The sequence below is a fragment of the Rhipicephalus sanguineus genome, chromosome 10 (genome assembly GCF_013339695.2).
Source record: "Rhipicephalus sanguineus isolate Rsan-2018 chromosome 10, BIME_Rsan_1.4, whole genome shotgun sequence".
Taxonomy (NCBI): domain Eukaryota; kingdom Metazoa; phylum Arthropoda; class Arachnida; order Ixodida; family Ixodidae; genus Rhipicephalus; species Rhipicephalus sanguineus.
The window spans coordinates 148,317,157-148,330,193 of NC_051185.1; the positions used below are offsets into that span (position 1 = coordinate 148,317,157).

The following is a 13,037-nucleotide window of genomic DNA, read 5'->3' on the forward strand; positions in this document are numbered from 1 at the left end:
AAACGTCCTGTCACTTGTTTCTACACGGCGAGAAAGAGGAGCGCGGAGGCGAGCCCGCGGGCGCGCAGGTTTTATCGGAGAGCAATGACGTCACAACAACCTCGTCACTCCGCTCCCTCTCACCAGCTAAGCTCCACTCTACTGTCACGTGTATATCCTGCCTCATTCCTCTCTCCATCTAGCATCCGCTCTCCCCAACTCGGCGAAGCTGCGCACGACGCGGTGGAGCAAACAGCGAGTTCAGTCACGGCCGCTGGTTCAGTTTCTTGTCGGCTCCGCTGTAAAAAGAAACTGAACGTCTCGCTGCCTGGTGGACAAGCCTTGGTACTGCACGAAGGAGTCCTTCGGATCGCTGCACGTAATCTGCTGCAGTCTAGGCCGCCCTAAGTCGTGCTTAATACGCACTGCATATTATTACGCATCCCCGCATGACTCTATGCTTACTACTAGGCAAAATGGGGTGGCGTTGAGAAGCAACGCTTTCTTCGCTGCAAATAGCTTAACCGAGAATCCGTGTGTATACGCGGCGCACGCGGCTTGGATACACGCATGCTCGGCCAACCGCAGGCGCACAAGCTTCACCTGCTGGCATTCCCTCATTGGCGGCGCATATAACCGCTATATCACGCACCTACCGCTGTTTACAACATCTAATCGTGTGCGCCTTCATCAGTGCTGCAGATGGAAAATTTTTTATAAGAGAGTTTCACGACGTTTTTCACGTTAACATTCCAGGAATATACATTCTCAGCAGTGAGTTTCCAGTTGCACTAAAGAGGTCCAATAAAAACTGGTTATCAGTTCTTTTAAAGGCGCTGAAGTACCCAAAGTTGACGAACACGATTACCTCGGCGTAATCATAACGCGGAAATTAAACTGTGATCTCAAGATTACTGATGCCACTGCGAAAGCCTTGCGTAGTTTTTGTATTAGTACAGTCAAACCAAAATATGTCAAACTCTGGTAAATCGAATAATTCTTTATATCGAGCTATTTTCAAACACGACAATGCTTTAACATCAATGCATAAGAAAATTCGCGGCTACATCGAAAAAAAAAATGTCTGGAACACTTGATATATCGAACATCGGGCAAAGCAAAACACCCCCATGAAGTTGCCTTTTCCTCACGGAACGGGACGTTCCCGCATGCATCTGGGAGAGGGAGTGGTGTGATTAGGGGAGTGCCGCGCACAGCGAGTAGAAACTACCGCTTGCCGTTGTACGCTTTACCCCATGATTCCTCGTTGTCGCGCCGGTCAGCTTGTCGTGCGGGGTCGCCATTCGCTTCTCCGCTCCTTTTGTCAACGCAATAAGGGATATTCTACAGCATCATCTGTCGACAATCTCTTAAGTTCAATCCGCCATGTTTTGTTGTGCGCGAAAACGAAACCAGTCGCATATCACAGCCTTTCAGGTGTTAGCTACTGCGATGACTGTCCAATGCTTCTTGCGCTGTTCAGGCAAAGAGGAATCCCTGACAATGCCGAGAACAAGTTAACACTATTTTTAATCAAATTTATCAGTTACCTGAACGAAGAAAAAAAAATGTACTGACGCGAACTTATTTCGTGAACAAGATCGGCACTGTGCTTTGGTTCGGAAATGATCGGCGAATGCAAAAGCCCCCTTTAACCTCACTTCTTATTCCTCCATGCAATGTAGTTGCTTGCCTTCAACATAAGCTAGACTTGCAGAACAATATATTACGATATCATTGATCGGCAAAAAAAATTGGAGCTCATTCAGACTCACCCAAGAAATATATTGCTCTGAGGGCTAACTCGCCACGCCACGGTGGTCTGGTGGTTATGGCGCTCGACTGCTGACCCGAAGGTCGCGGGATCGAATCTCGGCCGTGGCGGCTCCATTTTCGATGGAGGCAAGAATACTTGAGGCCCGTCTACATAGAATTAGGTGCATGTTAGAGAACCCCAGGTTGTCGAAATTTCCGGAGCCCTCCACTACGGTACCTCTCATAATCATATCGTGGGTTTGGGACGTTAAACCCCAGATATTATTATTCTTGAGGGCTCACTCGGACTCAGACTCATCATAATTTTCCTCAGCCGGACTACTCGGACTCAGACTCACTAAACGCTTTCTCAACCGGACTCACTTGGACTAGGAACACACCAGCATATTACTCAGCCAGACTCACTCAGACTTACTGCTTCACCGGAGTCTGAGTGAGCCTGAGTGAGTCGGCTCATGAGTCCGTTAGCTTAAAATTAGGTTTTTGTATCATGGTGTCAATGCTCTTTAGTGCCAGTATCTCACATATTCGGTGCTCTACGATACGCCTTTTGATCTTGTACCTTCAAATATGAGTTATCAGGGGTTTCAAGCACTAAGGACATTTTTATGAAATACGCTACTGACACGAGATATTTTTATCAAGAACTTCCGTAAAAGAGTTTGCGAGGGGAGGTCATGACAACCCCCCGCCCCCGCCCCCACTAACGCCTCTGATAAATAAATATTAAGGTGGCGCATGAGCGTTAGTGCATTGAGATATGTGTGAATAGACTTTAGTATAAACGTAAGCCGATATAAGGCTGATATTAATGCTGAATATGAGTAGATAGGACCGTAGGTCGGTAACAAAATGTAGAGCTCAATGAGACTCACTGAAGAAATATATTTGTCGCTTAGGGCTCACTCGGACTCAGACTCACCAGTGTTTTCCTCAACCGGACTCACTCAGACTCGCTATAATTTTCCTCAGCCGGACTCACTCGGACTCAAATTCACCAAAATATCACTCAACCAGACTCACTCAGAGTCAGACTCAGAACCTGATCTGAGTCTGAGTGAGTGTGAGCGAGTCGACACATGAGTGAGTTTGCCGACCTATGTACGATATAAGCATTTTAGAAGAGACGGCCGACGCCGCGCATGCGCGAGCGAGCATGATTGATCAACATTAGCTTGTCGGTGTTGCAGATTGAGGAAAGCAATGATTTACGTATATAAACGTGTGTAGGCAGTGCCACAGACGCTGCTGCGCGCGTCCGCTGTAAATCAGGGCCGCCACACGAGACTCGATCGGCGAAAAGATTCCAACAGGCATCTCTTTGCAAGCTTCGCAGGGCAGTGTGCGCCAAAGTACAAATCCGCATGCTGCGTCTGCCCTTCGCTTTACAACCCCTTATCCCTCTCATGACGGCCAACGCAAGCGGAACACGGACGAGAAAAAGAAGTGACGACACAGGCGCTGTCTAACAACTGAATGTTTATGAGTAACAACACCAAATGTATATATGGGTAAGAAAAATTGACAACAAAACCGCGCTCCCCCTTCCCCCTTCCATAAAGATAACCAAAGACCACAGCAATAATATCATGCGTATAAGATGAGAACCCCACACTTTCCAGGAAAGCCACTTCCTTATCAATCAGAGCAATAGACGTGCAGCTTACGCGCGTGTCTATCTTTTTTTATCATTCCGAACGCCTCCGCGATTTCCCAAGTAAGCTGGCTCTCGTACCTAGCCACCACGACTGTCTTACTCGGCTCAGGTTCGGAGCCGTACTGTCGGCTATGGAGGGCGAGGTGTGAAGACGGCGCGCCCTACAAAGAGCGAGCATGCTCTCTCAAACGGATGTTGAGACACTTCCCCGTCTGTCCTATGTAGGAACTACCACGTGACAAGGGTATGGTGTGCGCAACGCCGCAGGAGCAGTCAGCGTACCCTGTAGGGTGCTTTATGGAACACTCACCGTGAAAAGAAGCCACCCCTCTTTTTTGCACCCTTCTGTCAATGGAGGCGCACACATTCTCCAGCCGGCATTGACGTCGTAATGACCGGCCACCTTCTTCAGGCGGTGGGAACCAGAGTGAAAATGGGGAATGACAGCAATCTTGCTACGCCTTTCTGGATGCAAAGCGGCTGCACCCACACCATTTCTTTGCTCCTGCTTGAAGCGGTGCAACAATCGCTGCGAAATAGACCCAAGCGCAGGAAACCAGCCGCTTCTAATCTCTCCACCTGACGCACGAAGCTTTCGCGCATAGCATGCGCACATGACTTCTTAACAGCTGAAGAAAGACACGCCATGGCCAGCGCATTCTTGACAATTTTTGAATGAGCGGAACTATAACTTAGAAGTTGTCTTAAAGAACGGGGTTGTACGGCCAGCAAACGTGTGTCGGCTTGGAATCGAATGGATAGATCCAGGAATTGCAAGACGCCGTTCCTTGGAACTTCTGAGGTAAAGGTTAGACCCAAGCACCTTTGTATGAATAATTTCAGGCCATCAACCATTGAAGGCGTAAAATTTTCCCGATCTTTATCTCTTTCGTCAGTATGATGAGGAACGTATGTACCAATAACGTTTGAGGGCTGGTGATTGCAGTGTATTGGTTAAATGAATATAACCACTTGAGGAGTTGCATCCTTAGAGCATTAAACAGACATTAAATATGGAGTGAGCTGCTCTGCTATTATCGTTTTTTTTGTTAGAATTCTGTTAAATTTGCGCATAATGTACAGTCCACCTGCCTGGGCCTCGCAAGAGGCGGCAAGTATTGAAAATAAATATGTAAAAAAAAATCACAGCATATCCACGGGGTGAATGATGATGAGTGGGGCGAAGCTACGGAGGGAATCATCTGTAAACCGTGAAACTCTTCCGTGAAATGCGCCCAGTACATAATATAAAGAGTGTGAAACATCGTGTATATATTAAACATCAAACTTTTATTGTACTGTTGGTTTACGTGGTCCCTTCATTATCACTTGTGATCGGTGAAATGCAAGGAAGAAGTCCGCTCCCGAGCGAAAGAGCGCCAAGAGCGACCGCATTCCCCGCTCGCCCTGTGCGAATTAAAGGCAAGGCTAGAGGGAAGACAGGACGCGCGTTCCACGACGCGAGGTCGATAGCATGCCCAACGAAAGCCAACGGAACGCGATCGTGCAAGTGCTCCGGCTTCGCATCGCCTCATGGTTCCATTTAGCGTACCAAAACCAAACATATTGCTCAAGGTGTGCCTTGCGTTTTTCGTAGAAATAATTTCTTTATCACGTACATTAAGACGAAAAGTTGAAAGCTCACTAGAGTGTATCGCCCGCAAAGTATGTCTTTTAGTGTGATTTAACTCTCGTACGGCAGGGTCCTCGCGCCGTTGCCGGTCCACCTCGCCCGTTGACGATCGGGCGAGGTGGCTACATGCAACTACTACTACTACACTTTAAGAAAAACATCTGGCGTTCTTTCGTTCTGCTTTTACAAAACATCTGGCGTCTTTCGTTGGTTTATTTCATCAATCAACGGCGTTTTGAACAAAATTTTTATTGTTTAATCACGCACAGGAGAAATCTCACCAGGCACTACCTTGGAGGTAAACAATGGCTGCTAATGGCAATGAGAGACAGAAGAAGTCGGCTTTTAGCTAACACTTACACTTCTACTTCTACTAACGTTTCCTACTGGAACATGCCAATGGCTGCTAATGGGGAATGAGAGACAGAAGAATTCGGCTTTTAGTTAACGCGCACGCTGCGAATTTTTTATTGTTCAACAACGCACAGGAGAAATCTCCCACCGGCACCACCTTGGAGGTCAAAGCGTAAGACTTGTTACTCACTACTACGACCACGACGACTACGAGGGACGAACGGGTGCCGCCTTAAGGAGCTTCGCCCCTAAAATAAAAGTAGCGTTTATAAGGGGCCCTGCAACATTTTTTCTACTGCCTTCTATTCGCCTGGTGTGCGACCGATGGCGGCGCTGCGAACGGCGCCTGTATGACGTCAGAGCGGGGATTCGCGCGCTTTCGTCTGCTACGTAGGCCCAGCGCCGTGTTGCAACCACCATTGTGCTAAATCTCAACAAAATAGCAGTTCAGTTGGTTATCTTGCGTGCGGTGGCTACTGACGCTGTTCGAACAACCGTGGGTCTGCTTTTAACGTTCGTTTAGAACTACGGCTCTTTGTTTTTTAGAACTGCGGCCGCTTGTCTCCGCAGCGAGTGCTGCGCAATGGTGAAGTACTGCTCTGTGCCTCAGTGTACTTCGTCCGCTCGTGAAAGAGGCGTTAGCTTTCACAACTACCCTAAGGACCCGAAGCTGAAGAAGGAGTGGATCGTCAAGCTCAGAATGGGAAAGCGCCCAACGCCTTCATCGATCGTGTGCAGCAAGCACTTCGCGGACAGCGACTTCTGCTACCCACCGTACGCGCCACTCTTCGGTAAGCTTGTGACCGTGTTTAAGCGCCTCGCCAATACTTAAGCCGTTTATTGCACGCAGGCTATAAGCATAGGCGACTTACACCAGGTGCGGTGCCGTCCCACAACCTGCCGCGAAGACCCCTAGACAAGGAGCCGACGACGTGGCCTCCGAATCGCCTCGTAGGTAAGCGCGCCTCGTGAGCTCAGCTGAGCGGCGCAGGATATATGAGACTATGGCTGCGTCTGGATGGTGTACATACGTATTTCACCTAATAAGCCAAGCGCGCGCCTAGCGGACTGCTTATCATAAATTCATAGCGAAACCTGTTGCCGCTGTTCAGTGCACATTCTCTAAAATTTTCACCTGAGGCAGTGCAGACACTTTTTAAAAGCGGAGCTCTTTAAGCTTTTCGTTAGGCTGCGTGGCGTGAAATTCGACCCAGCTTGCCTTTGCCACGTTGATCTCTGTGGCCACTGTGAGTGGTATAATCAGCGATTAACTATTTGTTATTTTCTAATACCCATGCGACGGCCCAGGGGCGTAGCCAGAAATTTTTTTTTTTTTTTTTTTGGGGGGGGGGGTTCAACCATACTTTATGTATGTTCGTGCGTGCGTTTGTATGTGCGCGTGTATATATACGCAAGCAAAACTGAAAAATTTCGGAGGGGTTTGAACCCCCCAACTCCCCCCCCCCCCCCTTGGCTACGCCCCTGCGATGGCCTTGTGTGGTATTAATATGAACTACGACGTAATATTGTTCTCACTGAATTAACATTATGGGACAAACTGCGACCATGGGCATCGGCAGGGGGGTGTGCAACAAGGCGGCACTTGCGCCCCAAGTCACACCAGAACAGCACCTGCCCCTCAAGCCCCACCAGCAAGCGCTCACCCTCCCCCTCCCGCCCATTTACTGCGATACAACACAGGCTTGCGCCCCCAAGACAAAACCCTGCCGACACCCATGACTGCAATCCGAGCACGAATATCTCAAATTTGGTAATTTGGTGCTACGATGCATTTCTAGTAAATGCCTTGAACGATTGACTGCCGGAGCAGTGTAATTTAAACAGCTGCCCTACAGTAATAAGGTCGAAGTCTGGGTCAGTTGGTACATGACGCTGAGGCAAAAACCAGTCAAAAAGACGCCGGACAAGTGTGTCACTTCTTCCCCTTGTCCGGCGTCTTTTTGACTGGTTTTTGCCTCAGCACCCTACAGTAATTGCCTCATGTGTTGCTCGCGAATGCCAGATTGGCAGAATTAATCGACGATTATCACGTGTACACATTTGCTCGTGTTCTGTGCCAAAAATATATTCATTTGTAACGCTCTGTGCTCATAAAAAGTAAATGATCGTTACTGAAGATGTCAAATCTTTTTCAGTCGTGTCAGCCAATAACAGTGAAGCAATGTCTACGAGCATGCTAGAAGAGAGTGAACCATGCAGTAAGTATGTACTCTAATTTTTTATCCCTGACGTGGCGATACGCAGATTAGGTTACTACGAGCTGTAGTAGAACCCATCGAGCAGAATGTTCTCATTGCACTTGATATTACTTGCCAGAGAGGCTATAGATTTCAAAACAGGAGAAAGTGCCTCAGATCAGGCTGGCCGACGTTTCGATAGGGGACCTATCTTTGTCAAAGGCGCCTTGTCATCCCTGGCGTGTTAGTTTTATGGGGTTAGTGATGACGTCATGTCCAGCGGCGGCGTGTCTGTTGCTGTTGGTAATTGATGCCTGGAAAGAGAGAAACTCGAAAGCAGAGGAGTAAAGCCCTTGCCACATTTCAAGAGAGTTTGCAAACACGTTCGGGTCTGCCATGTCAGAGTTCAAGGTAGCTGCAAAGAAAGAAAAAAAAAGAAAGAAAAAAAAGGGGGGGGGCGGGTACAACCAAGCGAGAGGACGAGTGCAGCCATCACAAAGAGCTGCAGAAGGTGGTGAGGAAGGGAACTACAGGCGGGGAGAAAAAAAAAAAAAAGGAGAAACCGGGCGGTTTACGTTTAAATGTCCGCCAAGGAGCTGCAGAAGGTGGTGGGGAAGGCAGCTACAGACGACAAAAAGGTACTCGGGCGGCGTACGTTTAAAATGCCGCCTGCCTACTTTAAGTGATATTGAAAGGGTTGCCTGAAAAGCAAGCTCCTGCTTAATGGGTGAAGTAATTGGCTGGCATATGCATCCAGTGTCGTCGGCGGCTTCCAAAAATTGGGCGCCCGTCAACTAAGAGGGAAAAAAAAGAAAAAGTTGAAAGGAACGAGGGGCGGCCGGGGGGGAACAATCGGAATAAGACTCGTAGAACTTCCTGAGAAAGCGAGGGCTGTGACAATGCTGGCCAGAAGCGGCCTTTGGAGCGCGGAAAGGGGGAAGGAAACCGTGGCTCGGATTCACTAGAAATGAAAATATCTTAAGAGAATAATATCTACACGTATGTGCACATTTTTACATGCAAGGTTAAGAGATATTAAAAAAGAATATTGATAGTGTATTATGGGAGCTGGTCGGGATTTTATTTTGCGAATAGGTTAAGGTTTTTGAAAGCTGAGCGTACTTCATGTCTCTAATATTCTAGGAATCATGCTATGGCTTTTAACGATTCCAAATTACCACGAGCTAGATTTATTCCTGATGGGTGTAGGGATTGAAATTTGTGTATCAAATACGATTCCATGTATTTCCTCTCACGTGGTGACCGGAAGTTTGTTTGTAGAATGTAAAGTTTGGCTTGATCGAAATTGTGGTCTTGTTGATTGAAGTGGCTGGCTACTGCTTTTGGTAAGTTGTGCTTTGTGTCTGCGCGGTGGCCGTTCAGTCTTACATGAATTGGTTGTCCAGTTTCGCCTATGTACTGTTTTTACAGGTGGCACACTCAATGCAGTAGATCAGGTTGTTTGAGGTGCACGTGAAGTTCGATGTTACCTTGTGAAGGTAATCGGATGCTGTGCTTTTTACGTTGGTGGCTGGCTGTATATGTTTGCACGTAGAACATCTTGGACGCCCACAGGGTCCAGACGTTGGTGTAGTTTTTGTTGCGAGTTTGCATGTACGAGCATATCTTTAAAATTGGCGTTGCGTCTGTAGGCAACCTTAGGCGGTTCGGGGAAGATTTTTTTAAGTTTCTGGTTGGTTGTTAGAATCGGATAGTATTTTGCGAGGATGTTGTTTATGTTCGGAAGTGCGTTGGAAAATTTTGTAGTGAGAAGAGGCGTTGTTGTTGTTGTGGTTTTAGGGCGTGGTTTGAGTGTCTCAGTGCGATCTAGTTTTAGTGCGTCCGTGTAAGCCTTATGAAGGAACGCGTTTGGATGGCTTCTGTTTGCTAGTGTTTCTTTTAGGGTAGTAAGTCTGTGTAGTAAGTCTGGGTAGTAGTAAGACTTACTACCCTAAAAGAAACACTAGCAAACAGAAGCCATCCAAACGCGTTCCTTCATAAGGCTTACACGGACGCACTAAAACTAGATCGCACTGAGACACTCAAACCACGCCCTAAAACCACAACAACAACAACGCCTCTTCTCACTACAAAATTTTCCAACGCACTTCCGAACATAAACAACATCCTCGCAAAATACTATCCGATTCTAACAACCAACCAGAAACTTAAAAAAATCTTCCCCGAACCGCCTAAGGTTGCCTACAGACGCAACGCCAATTTTAAAGATATGCTCGTACATGCAAAACTCGCAACAAAAACTACACCAACGTCTGGACCCTGTGGGCGTCCAAGATGTTCTACGTGCAAACATATACAGCCAGCCACCAACGTAAAAAGCACAGCATCCGATTACCTTCACAAGGTAACATCGAACTTCACGTGCACCTCAAACAACCTGATCTACTGCATTGAGTGTGCCACCTGTAAAAAACAGTACATAGGCGAAACTGGACAACCAATTCATGTAAGACTGAACGGCCACCGCGCAGACACAAAGCACAACTTACCAAAAGCAGTAGCCAGCCACTTCAATCAACAAGACCACAATTTCGATCAAGCCAAACTTTACATTCTACAAACAAACTTCCGGTCACCACGTGAGAGGAAATACATGGAATCGTATTTGATACACAAATTTCAATCCCTACACCCATCAGGAATAAATCTAGCTCGTGGTAATTTGGAATCGTTAAAAGCCATAGCATGATTCCTAGAATATTAAGAGACATGAAGTACGCTCAGCTTTCAAAAACCTTAACCTATTCGCAAAATAAAATCCCGACCAGCTCCCATAATACACTATCAATATTCTTTTTTAATATCTCTTAACCTTGCATGTAAAAATGTGCACATACGTGTAGATATTATTCTCTTAAGATATTTTCATTTTCTAGTGAATCCGAGCCACGGTTTCCTTCCCCCTTTCCGCGCTCCAAAGGCCGCTTCTGGCCAGCATTGTCACAGCCCTCGCTTTCTCAGGAAGTTCTACGAGTCTTATTCCGATTGTTCCCCCCCGGCCGCCCCTCGTTCCTTTCAACTTTTTCTTTTTTTTCCCTCTTAGTTGACGGGCGCCCAATTTTTGGAAGCCGCCGACGACACTGGATGCATATGCCAGCCAATTACTTCACCCATTAAGCAGGAGCTTGCTTTTCAGGCAACCCTTTCAATATCACTTAAAGTAGGCAGGCGACATTTTAAACGTACGCCGCCCGAGTACCTTTTTGTCGTCTGTAGCTGCCTTCCCCACCACCTTCTGCAGCTCCTTGGCGGACATTTAAACGTAAACCGCCCGGTTTCTCCTTTTTTTTTTTTCTCCCCGCCTGTAGTTCCCTTCCTCACCACCTTCTGCAGCTCTTTGTGATGGCTGCACTCGTCCTCTCGCTTGGTTGTACCCGCCCCCCCCCCCCCTTTTTTTTCTCTCTTTTTTTTTCTTTCTTTGCAGCTACCTTGAACTCTGACATGGCAGACCCGAACGTGTTTGCAAACTCTCTTGAAATGTGGCAAGGGCTTTACTCCTCTGCTTTCGAGTTTCTCTCTTTCCAGGCATCAATTACCAACAGCAACAGACACGCCGCCGCTGGACATGACGTCATCACTAACCCCATAAAACTAACACGCCAGGGATGACAAGGCGCCTTTGACAAAGATAGGTCCCCTATCGAAACGTCGGCCAGCCTGATCTGAGGCACTTTCTCCTGTTTTGAAATCTATAACGTGTATCCATCCGTCGGCTCCCTTCTTGATCTTGCCAGAGAGGCATTACTCAGAGAAGTATTCTGGAATGCCACAGTCAATAAAAAAGGCTACAAAGATAACTTTTTTATCCATTTGTTTGTTTTGAGAGGCGACCTATTTGTCCCAAACTCCCCTGCCGCTGTTGTTGCGACAGTATAGCGTTTAGTTTTTAGGTTGCTCCTGATTTGGCTGCAAGTAGAAAGGCATTCTCGGTGTATGCAGCCACGTAGCGTGACAACTGTGCTTGCTTGCTCTTAAGTCTCACATTATTTTCCTACCAGCTTCTACAAGTGAAAATGAACCAAGCATGCCACTTGAAGTTCTTGGCACAATACAGCCTGATGAAGCTGTTGAAGCTTGTAAGTTTCATACTTCCAAATATGTTCTGTGTCTTCATATACTTTTATTGTATGACAAAGCGCCATTTGTGCCTTATTTCCGTTTCTTCAAAGGTGTTTCCATGGAGCTGCAGCACTTGAATGACGCAGGTGTCCAGGTGAACACACTGGATCTCTGTGTCACTGGCAGGAGACAGCTAATCACGATTAGCAAAGTAGAAAATAAGAAGGCCCTCGCAGTGATGAGCGGAATTAGTTGCTTCGAGTTATTTTACAACACCAGTGAAATATTTACTGAAGCACGCCTCTCAGGAGCAGCTAGAAACTTCTGTATTTCTAATGAGGACGCTGTTCTCCTGTGTTTCATGAAGCTATACCATGACACATCATTTAGCTTGCTGGCAGTACTTTTTGGAATTCACAGAACGACAGCGGCAAATATATTTAAGGAAGCTATCATTATCTTGGCCGGTGTGCTCAAACATGCAATATTTCTGCCAAGCAAAGAAGCTGTCACAGAATGTATGACCGTGTATTTCAAAGAGTACCCGGACACAAGGATGGTGCTTGATTGCACTGAAATACCATGTGAAAGGCCGAAGGACCTGAAGTCCAGAATTCTAACGTATAGCCATTACAAGCGCACGTACACGGCAAAAGTGCTGGTAAGCGGGACCCCTGGTGGTCTTATCAGTTATGTCAGTGCAGCATATGGTGGCAAAGCTTCGGACTCTTTTATAACTAAAGATACAGGACTACTTGAAACTTGTATTCCAGCTGTTGATGCAGTTATGGTAGACAAGGGATTTCTAATTCAAGAACTCTGCAAAGAGAAAATATCAAAATGAGCAGGCCGCCATTTCTGAAACAGCCTCAGCTGACTACAGAAGAAGCAGTCACGAACAAGGCAGCTGCAAGGGCCAGGGTCCATGTAGAGCGGGCAATCCAGCGCATGAAGCTCTTCAAAATTCTCCAAAAGCGCCTGGATCTGGACTTGTTGCCGTATATTGATGCCATCATCACAGTTATTGTGGGCACAACTAATCTGTCAAAACCTATATTCAGTGAGAAACGGTTCCTCCAAAATGATGCAAACGCTCTGTAATGATCTGTTGTACACCCAGTGGTCATTGTTAAACTCCTTCCCCCTGCTGTTTCATTACTGAGGTCAGCTATTTACTGGGTAAATCACGGAACCAACACACACGTTTTTATTTTTAGAGAGACTACTACCTCAAGTTCATTGCACAAACATCCCAAGAAATAGGTGACTGCATCTAGTAGTATGCCATACTTGGCAGTAATGACATTAGAGTAATTAATTTACTTTTCGTAGTAATGAGTAATGCAATGAATTACCTTTT

The 13,037-nt window shown here is 46.7% G+C and overlaps 1 pseudogene; it reads left to right on the forward strand.

Moving 5' to 3' along the window:
- Positions 1 to 11,853: 11,853 nt before the first annotated feature.
- Positions 11,854 to 12,778, forward strand: LOC119406811 (uncharacterized; annotated as a pseudogene).
- Positions 12,779 to 13,037: the final 259 nt, after the last annotated feature.